This window comes from Lutjanus erythropterus, chromosome 6 (assembly GCF_056507025.1).
Source record: "Lutjanus erythropterus isolate fLutEry1 chromosome 6, fLutEry1.hap2, whole genome shotgun sequence".
Taxonomy (NCBI): Eukaryota; Metazoa; Chordata; class Actinopteri; order Lutjaniformes; family Lutjanidae; genus Lutjanus; species Lutjanus erythropterus.
This window is the reverse complement of record NC_139322.1, coordinates 39,733,643-39,753,061: the sequence shown is the minus strand read 5'-3', so window position 1 is coordinate 39,753,061 and position 19,419 is coordinate 39,733,643.

The following is a 19,419-nucleotide window of genomic DNA, read 5'->3' as shown; positions in this document are numbered from 1 at the left end:
ATCAACTGCACCTGAGGCCACTCACTCACCTGCCCCTGATTACCCTCCTTGCCATCCCTGTGCATTTATACCCCCACCAGCTCCACATGTCTCTGCCAGATTGTCTCTATTGTCTGTGAAGCTGCTTGGTGTGGTTATAGGCCTCATGTTTCCTTTTGGACTTCGCCTATTTATTGGATTATAGTTTTGTGCCTTTTTTTCCGTCTGTTTTTGTTTGCCTTTTTGGACTCCCTGTGTTTGCCTTGTTTTGGACTTAAGTAAAGACAGTGGTTTTCATTTGAACCTCACTCTGCCTCCTGTGTGTTCTCTGCACCTGAGTCTCACTTCCCAGAGCTGTTACATAAAGTTAAGAGTAGATCCTGGTAAAGATAAAAGTTATTCACAAAACATCTTATCCCTTAAAAGAGCTGCTACAGTGAAAAACTGTTAGGACGAGGGAAGATGACTTTGAACTGGCTTAAAAGTTTCTCAAGCAGAGGAGAAAATGACAGAAAGACAAAGATAGCTGCTAAATGTTCCACTAAGTTCACTAGCTAGTCTCCAAGGGCCTGTGTCCACACAGTGTTTTTTCTGAGCATCAGCGTCTGCCTCCAGTTGTTCCCAATCAGGAGAGAGCATCTGTGGCAGCATGTGGCGACCTAGAGAAAAGATGTTTCACCTAGTAGTTTTGTGAGAAATATTGAAATATCAATAAAAATCAATACTGAGTATTTGAAATGGTTTTAATACTTATTTTTCCAAGTGATTTCCGGTAGCAGCTACACTGTCTCATTCTCTCTTCTCTCTAAGAACAAATGCCAACATAGTCCAGCCTCCTCTCACTTACTCACAGTTAGTGACTGAGTCGGGCCAAAACACAGGTGTCTGATGCTCGCGATTCGAAGTACACCCATTGTTCTAAAGACAGAACACACAGTGAAAGCATCTTGATGTGCGCCAAACTGCCTTGATGCTTCCACTCCGAACTTGTGTTGATTTTGGAGACTCAAATGGAGACCAGGGTTTTTTTCTGCAGCCACAGTACATGTTTGTGGAGAGCTAATGCGATTAAAAAAGGCATGAATGTGAGGAGCAAGCGATGATGGAGCTGCAGCTCCACCTGAAACCAGGTAAAAGGAACAAGAAAAGCAGGCCTGCAGCAGAGAGAGAGAGAGAGAGAGAGAGAGAGAGAGAGAGAGAGAGAGAGAGAGAGAGAGAGGGACAGGAGGAGTGTGTGAGTGTGGACAGATGTGTGTGTCTTGATATAAAAGCTTTTTCTGATCTTTAATCATAATATGTGATGCAAGATTTTTCACTCCAAGTCTGATTTGTGTACTTTTAAGTAGGGGTAAGTAGTAGTTTAAGTAGTAGTTCCAGCAGGGGATCCGAGACATTCCTTTCCCCGGCTACATTAACCAGCTCTGACTCGGGGATCCTGAGGTGTTCTCAGGCCAGGGCAGAGATATAATCCCTTCACCTAGTCCTCGGTCTGCCCTGTGGCCTCCTCCCAGCTGGATGTGCCTGGAATACCTCCCTAGGGAGGTGACCAGGTGGCATCCTTACAAGATGCCTGAACCACCTCAACTGGCTCCTTTCTATGCAAAGGAGTGGCAGCTCTACTCCGAGTTCCTCACAGATGACTGAGCTTCTCACCTTTTCCCTAAGGGAGACGCCAGCCACCCTCCTGAGAAAACTCATCTCGGCCACTTGTATCCGTGATCTCATTCTTTCGGTCATGACCCACCCTTCATGACCATAGGTGAGAGTAGGAACGAAGACTGACTGGTAGATCGAGAGCTTCACCTTCTGGCTAAGCTCTTTTTTCACCACAACAGTGTGGTAAAGCGAACATAAAACCGCTCCTGCTGCTACGATTCTCTGGCCCATCTCACAGTCCATTGTCCCCTCACTCAAGAACAAGACCCCGATATACTTGAAGTCTCTCACTTAGGGTAAGGACTCATTCACTACTTGGAGTAGACAATCCACCGGTTTCCTGCTGAGAACCATGGCCTCAGACATAGAGGTGCTGATCCTCATCCCAGCTGCTTCACACTCGGGTCTAAATCGATCCAGTGAGGGCTGGCAGGTCACAGACCGATGATACCATCAGAACCACATCATCTGCAATCCTCAGGCCTTGATATCCTGTCCATGAAAGTCACAAATAGAATTGGCATTGCTATTCCCTGCAGACAAAATATCTGTCACTGCAACAAATGGACGCTCGTCTCCTCCACAAAACATTTGTCACTGTGCTGCATTACTGTAAGTCATGATGAAGAGTCCAGACTCTGTCTCTCCTCTTCATCTCCTCGGTGTGTGTCAGTGTGCAGTTTGCTGTCTGCTCTGGTCTAAAACATCCTCACTGATGTAAATGATCCTGCTGCATTAATACAAAAACATGAATATTGTGCACCGTTATGTCATTATATAGACTGAGCTGAATAAAGGTGAGGATTTTTCTCCTCATTTTATTAAAGAAATAAGCTATGACTGGATATGTTATAGCCTTATTAATAAAAACTTTACATTTTATGCCCTCAATATTAAGCAATTTTTCCCTCATGGTATCAAAATGGCGCCAAATAAGTTTAGTTTCTCTTCTGCATAGCTGTTTGTACTTTCAGGTATCTTCATTTTACTGTTTCATGTTCATCTTCAACCGTTAGCAGGTTTGGAGAGTAACAGATTACATGTAACAGGATAACGCAATCTAGAAAAAGGTAACTGTATTCCATTACAGTTACAGATAAAAAAAGATGTAATCAGATAACAAATACATTTAGTAAAAATGGGGATTATTAGTAGGATTACAGTTTTAAAATAAAGAACAATATCCTACCATGCACAGTGCACACAGCTGCCAATTCAGTATCATGGCCTCTTGTAAAAAAGGCTTCACTGGGTGGAAATTTCAGCATTTTTCAATCAATGAAGCAATAAATTGTGCAAATTAGAGCTGCAATGACTAATCTATTATTAATCAACTATTAAATCAATCTGCATCTATTTTCATAATCGATCATCAATTTAAAATAAAAAAAAGTCGAAATTCTCTAATTTCAGCTTTTTAAATGTGAGTATTTTCCAGAAACAGGAAACTGAATATCTTTTGAGTTGTGGACAAAATCCCAACATTTTTTGACATTTAATGGACCAAACAACTAATCGATTCATTGAGAAATTAATTGACTGATTAATAGATGACAAAAATAACTGCTAGTTGCAACCCCAAAAGTGTACTATCTTAGGCTAAACAATTTCACTGTATCTTATATCCAGAAATCCAAAAGCAATGTAAAGTTATAAAGTTGCATTACTTCATGCTGTGATACTTGAATTATGTTATTGACTACATTTTTTAACAAGTAATGAGTACTTGTATCAGAATACATTTTTAAAGTGACCCTCCAAACCCTGGCTGTTAGGAGTCAGGTTAAGTTACTGCTGATGAAAATAGAACACTTTCTTCTTTAGCTGCTTCAGAATAAAAGCTTTTATATAACAAAATACTGGACGATTTTTGTTGTTAAGAATTCAACGGAAATGAAAAATGTGGTTAGCCTACATTTTACAGTTGGTCGATGTGAGTGCATATGATGAGATGCATATGACGATACACCCTCACATACTGCAGATGCAAATCCCCACTGCGCAGAGCAGACGTGCCAAGCCAAACCCAGGCCGAGACAAAGTGTATGGAAAAGGGCTATATGAGAGCACACACCTTTCAGTTGGTGCTAATAGTGAAAAAAAATCTGAAAAAAAAAAAAATAGATACAAATAGGTAATGAATACCAAGTTGGCACAAATTTTTCAATTTTCAAGATATTGTTATCTTAAAAAGAAAACAGACAAGCAGCTTTCACATTAGACACTGATCCATCCATCCATCCAAAGCAGCCGCATGAAAAGAACAACAGGCACAAACCATTTAAGACACTTTGTGGATTTCAACAGTTTTCTTGTACTTGAAACTGTCTCTTTGGTCCCAACATGTCCCGTTAACAACATTCAGTTGGGTCTTACCTGGTGGACAGCGAAGACAGCACTCCCATCTGATCTGATACTCGTCATGATGACATGGGAGTTTATGTCCACCAATAAACACAAAGATCAGTATCTGTGAACAGTAAGAGAAGTAGAGAAAATATGTAAACCACCAAGCATGAGGCTGGAAGACACTTTTTGTGGCTGTGTGGATCTGTGTCAGTCACCCAGATAGTAAATCTAAAGATTGTACTCAGTTCTCCTATAAAACTGTGACTTACCATCATTTAACCTGGGCAAACACAGAAATGTTGGTGAGGAGGAGCATTATCATGTATGAATTGATGTCAGGCAAATAAAATCTGGCTGTAATATCAAATTATTGTACCACCAACAGTGCAGCTTTTAGAGGTTTTCTTCCCAACATCAGTTTATCCAGCTGGATCACAGTTTTCTGGCTGAAGTCGTTGTCTCACAGGTTTGGGGAGGAGGGGTTTACCACCTGTAAACTACAAGACAGCAGATCCATGAGAGATCGAGCCTGAGAGGATGGAATGAAAGTCTGAGGATATGGAATATATGGATGAAAGTATAAAAAATTAAAGTCTAGGAATGTCAAATGAAAGTCTGAGAACAAGGAACAAAAGTCTGAGGAAGAGGAGTTTTCCAACAGCCAATCACAGTACATGGGAGCTTTCTAACAGCCAATCACAGTACAGAGGAGTTATCTAATAGTCAGTGAAAATACAGGAGGATTTTACAACAGCCAATCAGAATACAGGGGCATTTTAGAACAGCCAATCAGAATACAGGGGCATTTTAGAACAGCCAATCATAATTCAGGGGGATTTTCAAACAGGAAGTCAGAATACAGGGGAATTTGACAACAGCCAATCACAGTACAGCGGAAGTTTCTATCAGTCAGTCACAGTACAGATGAGTTTTCTAACAGCCAATCAGAATACAGAGTGATTTTCCAACAGCCAATCACAGTACAGTGGAGGTTTCTAACAGCCAATCACAGTACAGTGAAGGTTTCTAACAGTCAATCATGCTGTTATGCTTTTCTCTTACTGCTGATTGACTCATTAATCCACCATTTACAATCCCACCAGAGATGCTGTCTACTGAAAAATGGGACCAGTTTACTACATTCTTCAATGACAATATAATCGACATCAGACAAAACATTATTGCCTCTGTATCTACAAATCAACCTACCCTCCATTCCTCCAGGAATATTATTGATACTGGCATGTTTCATTTTGACCCTGTACATCCTAAGCAACTACATAATATTGTAGGACAGCTTACGTCCTCCACCTGTTCCCACTACATTTTTAAAACTGTTTTTAACTGCTTACAATCTGAGGTATTAGAAATTATAAACTGCTCTCTTCAGTCAGGCATATTTCCCACAGCATTTAAAACAGCTGTCATTACACCACTCCTCAAAAGAAACAATCTTGACGCAACAGACATCAGTAATTATAGACCCATCTCAAACTTGCCATTCATGGGTGAAATACTTGAAAAAATAGTCCATCTTCATCTTAATAACTACCTAAAATCAAACAGCCTCCTAGATATTTACCACTCAGGTTTTCAGTCTCACCATAGCACAGAAACAGCACTTATAAAAGTAATCAACGATCTACGTACAAATACTGACTCAAATAAACTATCTGTTCTTGTTCTTTTGGATCTCAGTGCTGCTTTTGACACTGTCAACCATTTTATCTTATTGAATAGATTGAAAAATCTATGTGTGTGTATATATATATATATATGTATATACATACATATATATAAAAATATATATTGTGGAAATTGTAAGAGCTCAAGGATAGCGACAATTTCTCACGTTTCACACTGAGCGAGTGTGTCTTTTTATTTTTTACAAAACAGCGTTTTTTTAAGCAGTCACGTGGCTCTCCAAGTTAGCGGTTGCTTAGTGACATCAAAACTAACAACACAGCGGTCCTTAAAGGGACCGCGATTACTCTGACAAGTTGCCAAATGGCCATGAACACTGAACATTAACTTCTCTTCTCTATGAACTCTCTGACAGGTATACGATATAACATTGTATTCCCACGTTTGCAGTTAGTGGTGAATTATGTCTATAGAAGTCACTACAATATACATATATATATATATATACACACACACATATATAGTCATGGGTTTATGTTCAATGAAAAAGACATGTATTTGGAAAAAAAATGTTTCAAGATTTGAAAATGTATTGTTTTTTTTATTGACACCTTTAAATATTTCTATTCAATGCCCTACTTATGTGCCACAATAACATATTTTTTAGTTGAAATATTTTAATATAGGGGATTTCTTTTTTTCAAGCAAATATTGATATTTGTCACTGTTTGCAGTTAAATCTGTATATATTTTTCACCACCCCTTAAAGTCTCCATGCCAACCCAAGAATATTTCTCAAGATCCAGCCCTGCTCATGATCAAGCGATCAACTCTTCAACTAGTTGTTCAGCTCTATGTAAGATGTGCCTCACCACAAGTCATTTTTTTAACCTGATGTTGGAAATGTTTCACACTGACATTGTTGTTTCTGTAGCTGTATTTGTATTCTTGATCATTCCAAACTGAAGATCTTGTACAATTAAGTTGATTAGTACGACTGTCTGAGTGTTTTCCATCAATGTTTGAGTAGAATATAATTAAAAAAAATGCGTAGACTTCCCTCAGACTATAGGTTGCGCACAATAAAATTTACTGAGTAAAGGATTAGCTGGGTGAATTTAATTTTAATAAGTATCACTGAATCATTTTCATTTATATGCTGAAATAAAAAAATAGAAAAACTTAAAGATTAAAAATAAATTAACTGAAAATATATGTTTACTTATATCTGTACTTTAAAAATGTATAATCATTACTTAAATAATTCTGGTAATTGGTTACAACAAACATTTGGAGTATTTTCAACTTGTTCGGGGTTACAGTGTAAATTCCAGTGCATCATTTCCACTGAGAAACATATTTTAGAAAAGGAGCAGTAGTCTAGAAACACATTTTTTTCAATGCTCTTTTCTTTGTTTCCAGACGTAATTTTCTGAAATCAAATTGTGTATTCCAGAACTAATGACGCAGGAGTGTTTATCTCTGAGGATTAAGTCCTGATGGACGCTGGATTTTTGGGGCTGATGCCAATACCAATACTATGAAGTAAAAAAAAATCTGATATCGTATATTGGCCGATATTCCATATACAGAATATAAAATATATACATACACACATGTTTATTCCAGTAATCCCTCAAAAGTAATTAATCCTTGTGATAAATAATTATAACTGAATCATGAAAACAGGATCGGCCTATAATATGGCTGACATGTATTGGTCAGGAGCTACTGTGACCAAACTCTGAGTCTCGCCTATTTTTCCGCATGATAGTTGTAAAAATGATCTACTGACAGTCATACTTACAGACGTGAAAGAATCAGGAGCAGGGCGGTACTCTTTCTTTTTCTTTTTCCTCCTCCCTCCTTTTTTAGCAATAGAAAGACTGCCTGTGTGAACAGACTTTAAAGAAAGCTCCCTGCGTTTGAGACCTTTTGTCCATTTTGTGTAACCATCATTGTTGACTGCGTGGACTGCGTTACCACCTTGAAGAACACACAGCATCAAACATGCGCCTAATTACTGCTGACTATGCTGTCGCGGTGCTGAGGATGTTCATGGTTCACTGTGGGTATAAAAAAATATTAACAAATAAAAAGCAGCTGAGTCGTGACGCTCCAAACTGTTGATTGGCTGTTGACTCCGCTTTGGACGAGTACGCCAATCAGAAGCAGAGTGCAACGGGTCATACCTTTCGAAAGTGAAAGTCAGAAATTGTATCACAAATCATTTAGCAAATGACACAGACACTGCTCATGGTAGAGAAGAAAAATAATTATCTGATAAGTTCTTCCACCAAGTTGGTGAGGGCTGCTGATTTTTACATTTTCTCAAATGAATGTGATGTTTACCCATAATTATGATGCATAATTCATATCTGAATACCAGCACATAGAATATAGCATATAATATATTGATAGAAAAAGCACAGTTTATACACTAGCAAATGTTCAATGATGTTGTCTGACTGTTACTTACACTTAAAGAGCTTTAATATGCTATTCATTCTGCTAGTTTTATGTTTATGAATCATTCCAGCATTTCAGTGATTGTAAAGTTCCATTTATGCTTAATGTTGTATATTTTTTTAAATGTTACCTAAGCATTTACAGCTAAAATGCAGTTGTAGTTATTACAGACAAAGAAATATCTGATTTATCTGTCATAGTGTCAATCGTTGTACCAAGTTAATGTAGTTAATAACTTAAATGTCAGTTGATTTAAAAACAAAGAATTTCAAAGAAAGATGAGTTATGGGCCTTTGAATTTTTGTCATTTTATTTAATGCATTTATTTTATCAGATCAATATAATCAGTGTTTGTTTATTAACTGGCCCCTGACCCCAAGGCAAAGAAAGCTGAGTATAAATAGTGTACAGTGTGAACAGGATGAGGCTGCGTTCATGAAACTCAATATCCAGTTTTGGATTGTGGTGCTCAAACACACAGTATACTTGTACTCTGTGCTGTATGTATTACAGTACTTCTGCAAGATTCCCAGAAAGTCATTCCATTGTGCCAATGCGCCGAACACCAGGGCCCTGATATGACTGTTGATTATATTTATTAATGATTTTGTGTTGTTCCTGATTATATGAGAGAATCCTCCCTGGGTGGACCATGAGCGTCTTCTTTAGTTAAATGTTATTTTTTTAAATTAAATTTAAAAAATGGTGGACATTTTACACAAAACTAAAGTTGACACTCCTTGCACTTTCCCATGGATATTGTTTTAATTTATGTATGACTTTTCTTTATTATTTTTTGTTAGAAAACATAAATTGTTAGTTTGATCATGTTTTACAAAGTAGTTTGAGTTATTTTTTCTAAGTACCTTTAATTAACAAAGCTTTACTGTAGTTCAAATTATTTCCATGTGAGGTCATTGGTAGTTTGAAAATGTGCTTTCAAAGTGCCTTCACCAACACTGGATGCCCACGTATACATTGAAATGGGTCTTCTAGTGTTTTTTTGGCTTTGTGTAATCATTCTTAGTCTTAGCCATTAAAAGGTCACTTCCTAATGTACTTTTAATGTAGTGAAGACTTGGGGTAATTGTAATATACATCTATTTTTCACATCTTTTGATATTAGAAACATGACAGAAACAGAAATCAGAGTGTTACAATTGCCACCATCCATTACAAAACTCATCAAACTTCATATTAACCCACTGTATCTCAATTAAAAGCACACCTCAAAGTAATCACATCACTGCTGTAGTATCTAATAATGCTATTTAAGATGTTTTTTAGAAGTCTGGCATTATCTGCATTCAAAGCAAAAGTCTGTTTCTATTTTTTCGGGAGACTAGGCTGCTATTCTTGTAGATTTTAACTATCTAACTTGAATTAGAAGTAACTTTACAGTTAAATTGAATGAAAAGTGTATCAACAGACAAAGAAGGTGCTTACATTGGACCATGTGACTAAGATTAAGATTTTTCATACAGAACACATTATAACATTATAAAATATGATGCATTGTTATAGTTATATTAAACTACTCATCAGTGTATGAAGTAGGTCAGATGAGCTCCACCGTCACCAGCTACAATATCAGAATGCTGCCTACTCGATAATTCAATATTTAAATGTTAAATATTTTAACTCTCTAAAAGAGGATATTATGGATAACAAGTACTTTCATTTTAGAGACTGAATTTTGACTGTTACTTGTAAAGCAGAGTTTCTACCTTGTGATGTAGCAACTTAAAAAAAAAATTAAAACATTTCAATAATCTTCCATCCTGGTTCTTAATGTAGATCCAGGTCAAAATATAAATGATCTGCCCTGGACACTGATGCCTGTTGTCACTGTTCATGTTTTTCTTGCAGATCAGAGAAGAGTTTCTCATATCATATCTGAGAAATAAAGATGGGTAACAAATTCAAAGGAAAAGTGTCATTGTTTGGTGTTTAGCCACTACGAGCCTCCAGAGCAGCTTCAGTGCTGCTTGTTAGAAATTTGTACAAACCTGTCAACTGTGACAAACACACAAAATACACTCTCTTCTTTAGTGTTTTGGTGGTGGAGATGCTGTCAAATACTGTTTGGTTGGGTTTGGTTCTTGTGACTTAACATATGATTCATATCATTTTCATATTCATCAAACCATAAGGTCCCCTCGTGCATCTACTTTAGTGTTTTTTAGTTTCATCTCTCACCGTCTGTATGCGACCATATAAAGCAGTTTTTTAAAGAGTTTGTCGAAGTGGCAAGAAGCAACATCACTAATTTCTTACATGATAAAATATCAATAAAATCTACATTGATAAATGTGAATAAATGAAATTAAACTAATATTGGTTTTGTTGTTATTTATTTTCATCAAGTGATATAAATCAAATGTAGCAGCTGCAGGTCTGAGTGCAGGGAAGAGTTTTTCTGAGGAGACGCTTTATCCTCTGTGGAGGAGGGACTGATGGAGGACTGAGCTGACCTAAAGAAAAAAAAGACATTTCCAGTTCAATTCTCTGTTCAGCAGAACAACTTCCTGTGGTGTCCTGCCAATGAATGAAAAAAAATTAAATTATCATAGTATTTTAAAAATGGGACTTACTTTGTGATGAAGGAGGTCTCATGGAGGCCAGTTTTAAGGTGCAGCAAGGCCACGGTCAGGAGGACTTAGAGGAAGATTCGCCCTTTGTGGCAGAAGAGGGACTGATGGAGGACTGAGGGGAGGATTCGCCCTCTGTGGCAGAGGAGGGACTGATGGAGGACTGAGAGGAGGATTTGCCCTCTGTGGCGGAGGAGGACTGACGGAGGACTTGAAAGAGGTTTTGTCCACCTGAAGAAAAGCAAATACATTTCCAGGTTTCAATCTCTGTTCTGTGTTGTCAGGGCAATGCATGAAAAATCTTTGTTCATCATACTATTTTAAAGATGAGACTCTTTACTGATCCCAGATTGGGAGGAAGGCAGGAGTTGTCAGGTAGGAGGCTGCTGGAGGACTGAGGAGAGGCTTTGCCCTCTGTAGAGGAGGGACTTTTTGAGGACTGATGTAAAGAAAAAAGAAGACATAGTTTAATCATCTGTTCACCAGAAAAACTTACTGTGTTGTCAGGGCAGTGCATGAAAAATCTTACTTCATCATAGTATTTTAAACGTGATACTTACTTTCTGATGCTGAAGGAGGTCTCACAGAGGTGCAGTAAGGCCACGATCAGGTTTTGGTAAGACCTGAAGGACTGAAGGACTTATAGGAGGATTCGCTCTTTGTGGAGGAGTGATGGAGGACTGAGCTCACCTAAAGACAAAAAAACATTTCCTGTTTAATTATCTGTTCACCAGAACAACTTACTGTTTTGTCAGGCCAATTCATTAAACATCTTGTGTCATTATAGTATTTTAAAAGTGGGACTTACTTTCTGATGCTGAAGGAGGTCTCATGGTGGCCATTTTTAAGGTGCAGTAAGGCCATGGTCAGGAGGACTTAGAGGAGGATTTGCCCTCTGTGGAGGAGGGACTGATGGAGGATTTGAGAGAGATTTTGCCCACCTGAAGAAAAGCAAAGACATTTCCAGGTTTCATCCTCTGTTCACCAGAATAAATATACTGTATTGTCCTGCCAATTCATGAGAAATCTTAAATCATCATAGTATTTTGAAGATGGGACTTACTTTCTGATGCTGAAGGAGGTCTCTTGGAGGTCAGAAAGGCTTCAGTCAGAGGAGGCTTTGTCCACCATGGAGGAGGGAGTGATGGAGAGCTGAGAGGAGAGTTTGGCCTTTGTTGAGGCAGCTTCTGCAGTAGCATAGATGATATCTTTGGTTCTGGACGCTGACAGAGGTCTCATGGAGGTTCAGAGAGGTTAAATTGGCCATTTTTAAGGCACATTATGGCCACAGTCCAGTTTAGGTCAAAGCAGAAGGATTGAAGGACTTTGCCCTCTGTACAGGGGGACTTCTTGAGGGTTGAGGTGATATTTTACCCTCTGTGGAAGAGGGAGTACTGGAGGACTTAGTTGAGACTTTGTCCTGAGGCCACTGAGGTAGTCTAGGCATCTTGAGTGCCTTGCAGCACTCCCATGTACAGTAGCAACCACAGGCCTTAGAAATCACTTCAACTACTTTAGCAAACCCGCGCAAGAAACATTTCCCAGGTTAACATGAGGTATATTCATTCTGTGTATGTAGCAACCACCTAGCAGTGCTGTGCCACTTAAAACCCCCGAGCATAGCCAAACAATGAAGAGGCTGCTTTTGCTTTGTCAGCCTGTACATTCTGCCACAACAGTTGTGTACTTTTAAAAGCATGAATTTTCCTAACCTTCCTAATCCTAACCTTAACCAAGTATATATTGTTAGATATTTTTATTTATTCAGTCAGATCTGCTCAAATCTAACCCTAACCAAACTTTAGGCCTGGCCTAGACTGATACAAGGCTTTGAGGCCACAGTGACTGTGGTTTTTCCAATATTTCTCCAACCAACAGTGAGTGCTGGTTTCTTTTAACCATGACCATAACCTAACCTTAGTTAAGACCTTTCCCTAACCTCTTACTTAACTTAACTTAGCCTTTTTTTTTGTCTTGCTGCTCAGTCTCAGGTCCACTCATTGGCAGTGTTTTTCACTGATAATCATTTGTTAAAGTGTGTTAGAGATCAGTGACAGGTGATCAGTTCTCCTTAAAACTGTGCCATGTTGCACACTGTGCCTGCTCACAGTGACAAACTGGCCAAGTACTCGTGGCTGTGCCTGCCTTAGGTTGTCCCAGGTTTTTGCAGGGGGATCTTACCCGTCATAGGCGAACCAGTCTTCCATACTTGCCTTGAGCTGAATGACAGCTCTGCTGATGGGCATCCCGTCCTTTCGTTTCTCGTCCACGTACGCGCACACCCTCCTGTCAAGTTCTTGGAAGCGGCCGCTCTGAGGACCACGGAAAGCTTTTCTCTGACTGTGAGCATTTTTTAGGGGATCTTTTTGAGCTCTCCATCTCCGTACATTACACTCTGTGACACCATATTTCACAGCCGCTTTGCAATTGTTTGAAAACACTGCCTCATTTATCACCATCATCTTGAAGTTTACATCATAACTTCTCCTCAGCTGCCGGTTAACCTGGCCGATCTTCGACCCACTTTTCTCCAGATTGTCGCTACGTTTCTCCATTTTCTGTTATCTCTTCTATTATTTTCTTCTCTTTTCTTTCTTACCGCTATTTTTTATTTTTCTCCTTCGTGCTACCGCTATTTTTATTTTTATTCTTCGTGACAGGGGTTCACTTTGGCTTGGGGAGTCAAGTTCAGCATTCGCTTCAATGAAATCTGGCGCCATCTAGCGTCGTGAATGGGTATAATGTCCAGACCCCGAATATAAGACGACCCCCACTTTTTCAGTCTTATTTCAATGCAAAAAACACCGTCTTATATTTGGGCCAATACGGTATTTATGGTGGTTAGGCATAAGGGTGGAGGTTGTGGTTAGGAAAAGAGAACCGGGTTAGGCATAAACTAAAGGTCAAAGGTTGTGGTTAGAACCCAAAACGAAATTTTGGTTTAGGCACCAGGCCTAAAATGAAATTTAGGTTTAGGCACCAAGGCCTAAAATGAGATTTAGGTTTAGGCACCAAGGCCTAAATCCACGTGAAGTTCGAAGGTCATACATACCTGACCACTCACATAGTAATGTGATTCGAAAACCACACTAACACACAAACAGCAATGCTCCGAGTAACACAATCTAATTCCACTTTTTGTTGAGTCCACCGGGTTCCTTGGTTCCCAAGAGATAGATCCAACGTCTTTCGACGGTTCTCCTGTCCCGATCCGTTCACAAGGCATTGCTCTCGAGTCCCGAGACTCTCAAAGCCTGCAAACCGTGTAGCACAAAGTGCTGGACTAAGGGGGAGTCCAGTTCTTTCTTGTGTACAATATTGTATTTGTGTTGCCACATTCGTGTAGCAATAGAATTTTTCGTTTCTCCAATATATTGTTTGCCACACCTGGTACAAAATATGACATAAATACAATTTTTTGTCAGCGAACTAATAATTTGAGGGACTGAAAAAATAGTTTTGTCTGATTCATTCCTAACATATTGTAACCTTCGAAAATAGTCAGGTGTGGCCCTCATCTTAGAGGTCTGAACCGGCTTCAATTTGGCCCTAATTAAAAGGTCTTTCACGTTTTTGTTTTTCCTATATGCTGAGATTATTTGGTGGTTCTGCAGTAGTTCCGATTGTTCAAGATAAGATAAGATAAGATAAGATTGTTCAGGTAAGTAGATGACTCTACTTACCTGCGATTCTGCGATTTTTCCGCTGAACCCTGAAACGATTTAAGACAATGCCTCAAAAAGGGTCTGGAGTAGCGTCTCTTTCGTAGAGCTCCAAAAAGGATCCCGACAGCTTCCCAAAAATCCGCTTCTCGCGTACATATTCTCTTAAATCCTAACAATTGTGACTTAACTAATCCTTGAAACGTATGTTTCAACTCGTTTTGAAGAGGAGTGCATGTGTGTCCGTTTTTTTGAAAAACACCTTAACATCCAATGTTTGATCCTGATTAAAAGATGGTCCTTTGTACACTGTCGTATCGAGAAAATCTATAGACTGTGAATCCGTTGTGTATTTCAATTTAATCGAAGGGTCATGAGTGTTCAAAATATTAATAAATTCATCAAATTGTTCTCTGGACTCTATCCAAATGCCCCAGATGTCATCCAAATATCTCAAATAATGTAAAGGTTGGATTGGGCATTTGGATAGTGCTTCTTCTTCCCACTGTGCCATACAAAGGTTAGCGTAGGCAGGGGCGAACCTCTTACCCATCGCCGTGCCTTTAATTTGTAAGTAATATTCCGAATTGAATTCAAAATCATTCCTTGTCAAATTGATCTCTAATAATTGTAAGATTTCCAGATCTGGTCTCTTACAGTCCGGATATTTTTTAAAGGTGCGTTGAACCGCACGCAACCCTGCTGGGGTGTCAATATTCGTATATAAACTATCAATGTCCACAGTGAAGAAGAAGGAGTGTTGAGGAATTTTCAGACTTTTCACAATCTCAATAAAATGGTAAGTATCCTTAATGTACGATGGATGTTTCATAGACAACGGATTCAAATAATAGTCTACAAATTCTGCGGTCCGATATGTCTCACTATTACAATCTGAGACAATCGGCCGTCCTGGGGGGATCTCGTGAGGCCGAGTCCATTTTTCTGGTTCTTTATGGATTTTTGGGAGGATATAGATCCTCCTCTCCCTCGGTTGTGCTTCACCTTGTAGGTGTTGTTGTTTTTTGTTGATGAATCCCTTCATCCGCAATATATGTAAAATTCTGTGTACTACTGGAACCGTTTCCCAATAAATCGGCTTGTCCAATTTCCTGTAATATGTTGTGTCATTCAATTGACGGTACACTTCTGTCATATATTGATCTCTGCCCAAGATCATTGTTGCACTCCCCTTATCTGCGGGTTTTATAACAATGTTTTTGTTATTAATCAGCTGTTTAATCGCTGTGATTTCTTGTTGTGTAATGTTTGATTGTTCTACATAATGTTTAAAATGTTTAACAAAATCATCTCTGTCCTTTTCCACCAATAGGTTGATCTCGGCGGGCAGCTTATCCTTTGGAGGTGTCCAGAGTGATGCAGGAGTGAAAGGTAAGGGTTTGCGGCTACCCGTATTTCTAAAAAATGCAGCCAATTTTAGCCTTCTGTGATAGTTTTGAATATCTAATTCTAACTGTAATTTTTGATGTTTAGGTACACCTAATGTTGGTACAAAGGTCAAACCTTTTTCCAACAGCTCAATCTGAGCCTCAGAAGGTGTAAAATTTTTTGCTAAAATCATTACATTTTTTGAAACAATGGGTTGAAAACCAGCACTACCCCCTTCCTGCACTAGGCTTGAGGGGCCGCCAAGTTTAAATGCTCAACCCAGTGCTCCAGCATGGCCAGTGCCGTAGCACGTGTCCAATGTATCCCATCATCTTCCGTCTGGAAGTCGGTGTTGTTGAGGAATGGGATGAACTGCATGTTTCTGTATATATAACCATTTAAAATGTCCAGCGTGTCCTGCTCGGATTCTGACAGGGAGCTGGAAAAATTCACCATCGGAACCCAAATCTCCGCGTCAGGGAACTGCCTCCTAGCCATACGGACGGCACCCTGCATCTGTTTTACCGCGGTTTCCTTGGCTTTTTGACCCCGGCTATTGATCCCAAATGACAGCACCACGTGCTCTACCTCGTCCGTGTGGACTATCGCTTTACCAAGTACTGATTCCGCGTGACGGAAGTTCGCTCCCGGGTAACTATCTACCTGTAAGTCCGCGAGCGAATACGCCGGCATCCTTGCCAGGTTGGAGTCCCCTATAAAGATCCATTTTTTCCACACACTTAGTCCCCTATCCACCATTTTTCTGTCTGTTTTGATATGTTTTTTTACAGTGTAAAATTTAGTCTGTGGAGGCGCTAATTCCTCCGAGTCCAACTCCGCAATGGGTGCGGCCTCAGCCTCATCCCGAGGCTCCGGTTCAGAACCCGGGTCCCGGTGTACCTGAGCCGTGACCTGGTGGCCACGTTGAGGCCTGTGTATAGATTGTTGTGTTTGTGGGACTGTGGCGTGTGTCGGAGTCAACGTTGGCGTGTGATCCGCATTGACTCCCGGGTCCAAGTCAAGCAGTGACTCGTCCAACTCTGAACCTCTCTCTGATCGCGCAGCCTCATTCTCCTGAGGCTGCTGCTGTACATCGTCCAAGCCCATAAGGCTATCATCTCCGAGCATGACGCACGGATTTCGTTGGCGTGGAGCTCTTTGCTCCCTCGGGGATTCAGTGCGAGGTGGAAGGGGAGAGGGTGTACTCCCTCCATCCTCATCATCTCCAACTAATAGTGACCAGCCAGAATGCACATCAGTCATCGTTGCCACCGTGTTCTTTTCACGGGAGGCTGACTGCTGTTCAACCTGTGTCACCTGTACATTTTTCTCGTGAACTTCCACCTGAGTGGTTGTTTCTCTTGTCTCACGAGTGCACGGTTCCGCAGTAGCGGCATTGTTTTGCGGCGCTGACCTGCAAGCTGTGATCAACGCCTCCGCGTGATCAATCACCTCCTGCCTAATGCGGCGGAGGTTTTTGCGAGCCCATTTTGTGGCTACTTCAAAGGCGGTTCTCCATTCGGGAACCAAATCCTTGGACAAGTCCTGCAGGATATTGTCCAGGCTGTCCTTGTATAGGTTCTCCAGGATGATCAGGGTAGTGTGTCCCCAATTTTTAGCATTTCCTGCTATGCGATCCAGAGTGTCAGAGGTCGGGGATGCTGGCCTGATCATGCTGGCCAAAAGGTCAACCATGCGTGTGATCATTTGTGGGTCCGGTTTCCCTACTTTCTGGGTGACATTTTGTAAGTGATGCACCATTTTAATAACCGTGTGCAGTTTACGCACCGACGCGCCAAATTTAGGATCGTTCGGTTTGTATTGCTGGTAGGTGTTCACTGAAAATTATCTGTTTTGTTGTTGTTGTCTAGGCTGGACAGCCGCCCTGCCTGGGAAACCCGAGCGGAACTCCCCTCGGGTCCGCGGACCACAGACGCATAGGATCGAGAGTCAGTTTGAAATGGGCGCGGGGGTCGATAGGAGCGAGAAGGAGCACCATAACCTGAGGGAGGCGCTGGCCGGTTAGGATAAAGGGAAGGAGCCCGAGCCCCGACTGAACGAGGGCCCGGCGGTGCACGGTCCATCCCCCAGAAGGCATCCCTCCCTCGACTCCCGGAGACCCCCTGAGCATGAGGTTGCGGTCGGTGAAAATCAGCCGTACGCCACGGAGACCGACCACGTCTCTTGCCGTGGCGTACCAAAGTCCAATCGCCTCCTTCATCAAAGGAGGTCATAGTGTTTTTTTGTATATTAATCTGTATATGTATGAAATCCTGTGTTTATTGTTGTTTGTATATGAATTTTAATGATCCATTTTAATGATTACTTAACTTAACTTAGCCTTTTTTTTGTCTTGCTGCTCAGTCTCAGGTCCACTCATTGGCAGTGTTTTTCACTGATAATCATTCTATTTTCATGTCGGCATCAGACCCTGAGGAAAGTGTGTTAGAGATCAGTGACAGGTGATCAGTTCTCCTTAAAACTGCGCCATGTTGCACACTGTGCCTGCTCACAGTGACAAACTGGCCAAGTACTCGTGGCTGTGCCTGCCTTAGGTTGTCCCAGGGTTTCACAGGGGGATCTTACCCGTCATAGGCGAACCAGTCTTCCATACTTGCCAGGTATTTTTTTAAAACCTAAGTTTTGTTTATTTTTTTTCTCCATCTATCCATCTCCCGTCAAACCACATTTTGTGTTCCTGCACACTGTACAAAAACACACGTCATAGAGCCCCCACACACTGTGCCTGCTCACAGTGGGGTTTAGGCCAAGTACTCGTGGCTGTGCCTGCCTTAGGTTGTCCCAGGGTTTCACAGGGGGATCTTACCCGTCATAGGCGAACCAGTCTTCCATACTTGACCCTTTCTAATGAGAAATGGCACTATTTGATTAATACCAGTCCAGCTTTAAGGAGACTTTGAATGCGCCTGACCTGATCAGTGCAAAGTTAACACTTATGGGACTCAGGAATCTTTCCAAATAACTCATTTGCTTTTTTCAAGGTGAAGCAAATATACTCAGTTCACTTGATGGAGGGGCGGCTCCATGAATCACATCCCGCCATGTGTTAAATGTTGATCTGCCACTGCCTGTTCAGGTGATTTGCCTCTCAGTGTCCCTGCAAGGCTCTTAGCTTCAAAGGTGAAGGCTTGGTCACCTGTTTACTTTTAGGACCATGTATCCAGGCTGAATCTTTACTGATGCAGCCTGAGTTTGATTAGAGCTCCTTTGCTGCATGTCATCCCATTACCATCAGGGGTTTAGCCTAGTTAGGCTGATTAGGTAGGCTGGGTTAACCCAGCCTTGGTTAGTTTAGTAAGGCTAAGTTAAGTAAGGGTTAGGATAAAGGGAAGGAACCCGACCCCCGACTGAACGAGGGCCCGGCGGTGCACGGTCCATCCCCCGGAAGGCATCCCTCCCTCGACTCCCGGAGACCCCCTGAGCATGAGGTTGCGGTCGGTGAAAATCAGCCGTACGCCACGGAGACCGACCACGTCTCTTGCCGTGGCGTACCAAAGTCCAATCGCCTCCTTCATCAAAGGAGGTCATATTGTTTTTTTTGTATATTAATCTGTATATGTATGAAATCCTGTGTTTATTGTTGTTTGTATGTGAATTTTAATGATCCAAGGTAAGTATATGAAATGAAATTAATTGTACAGTGTTTATTTATTGTTATG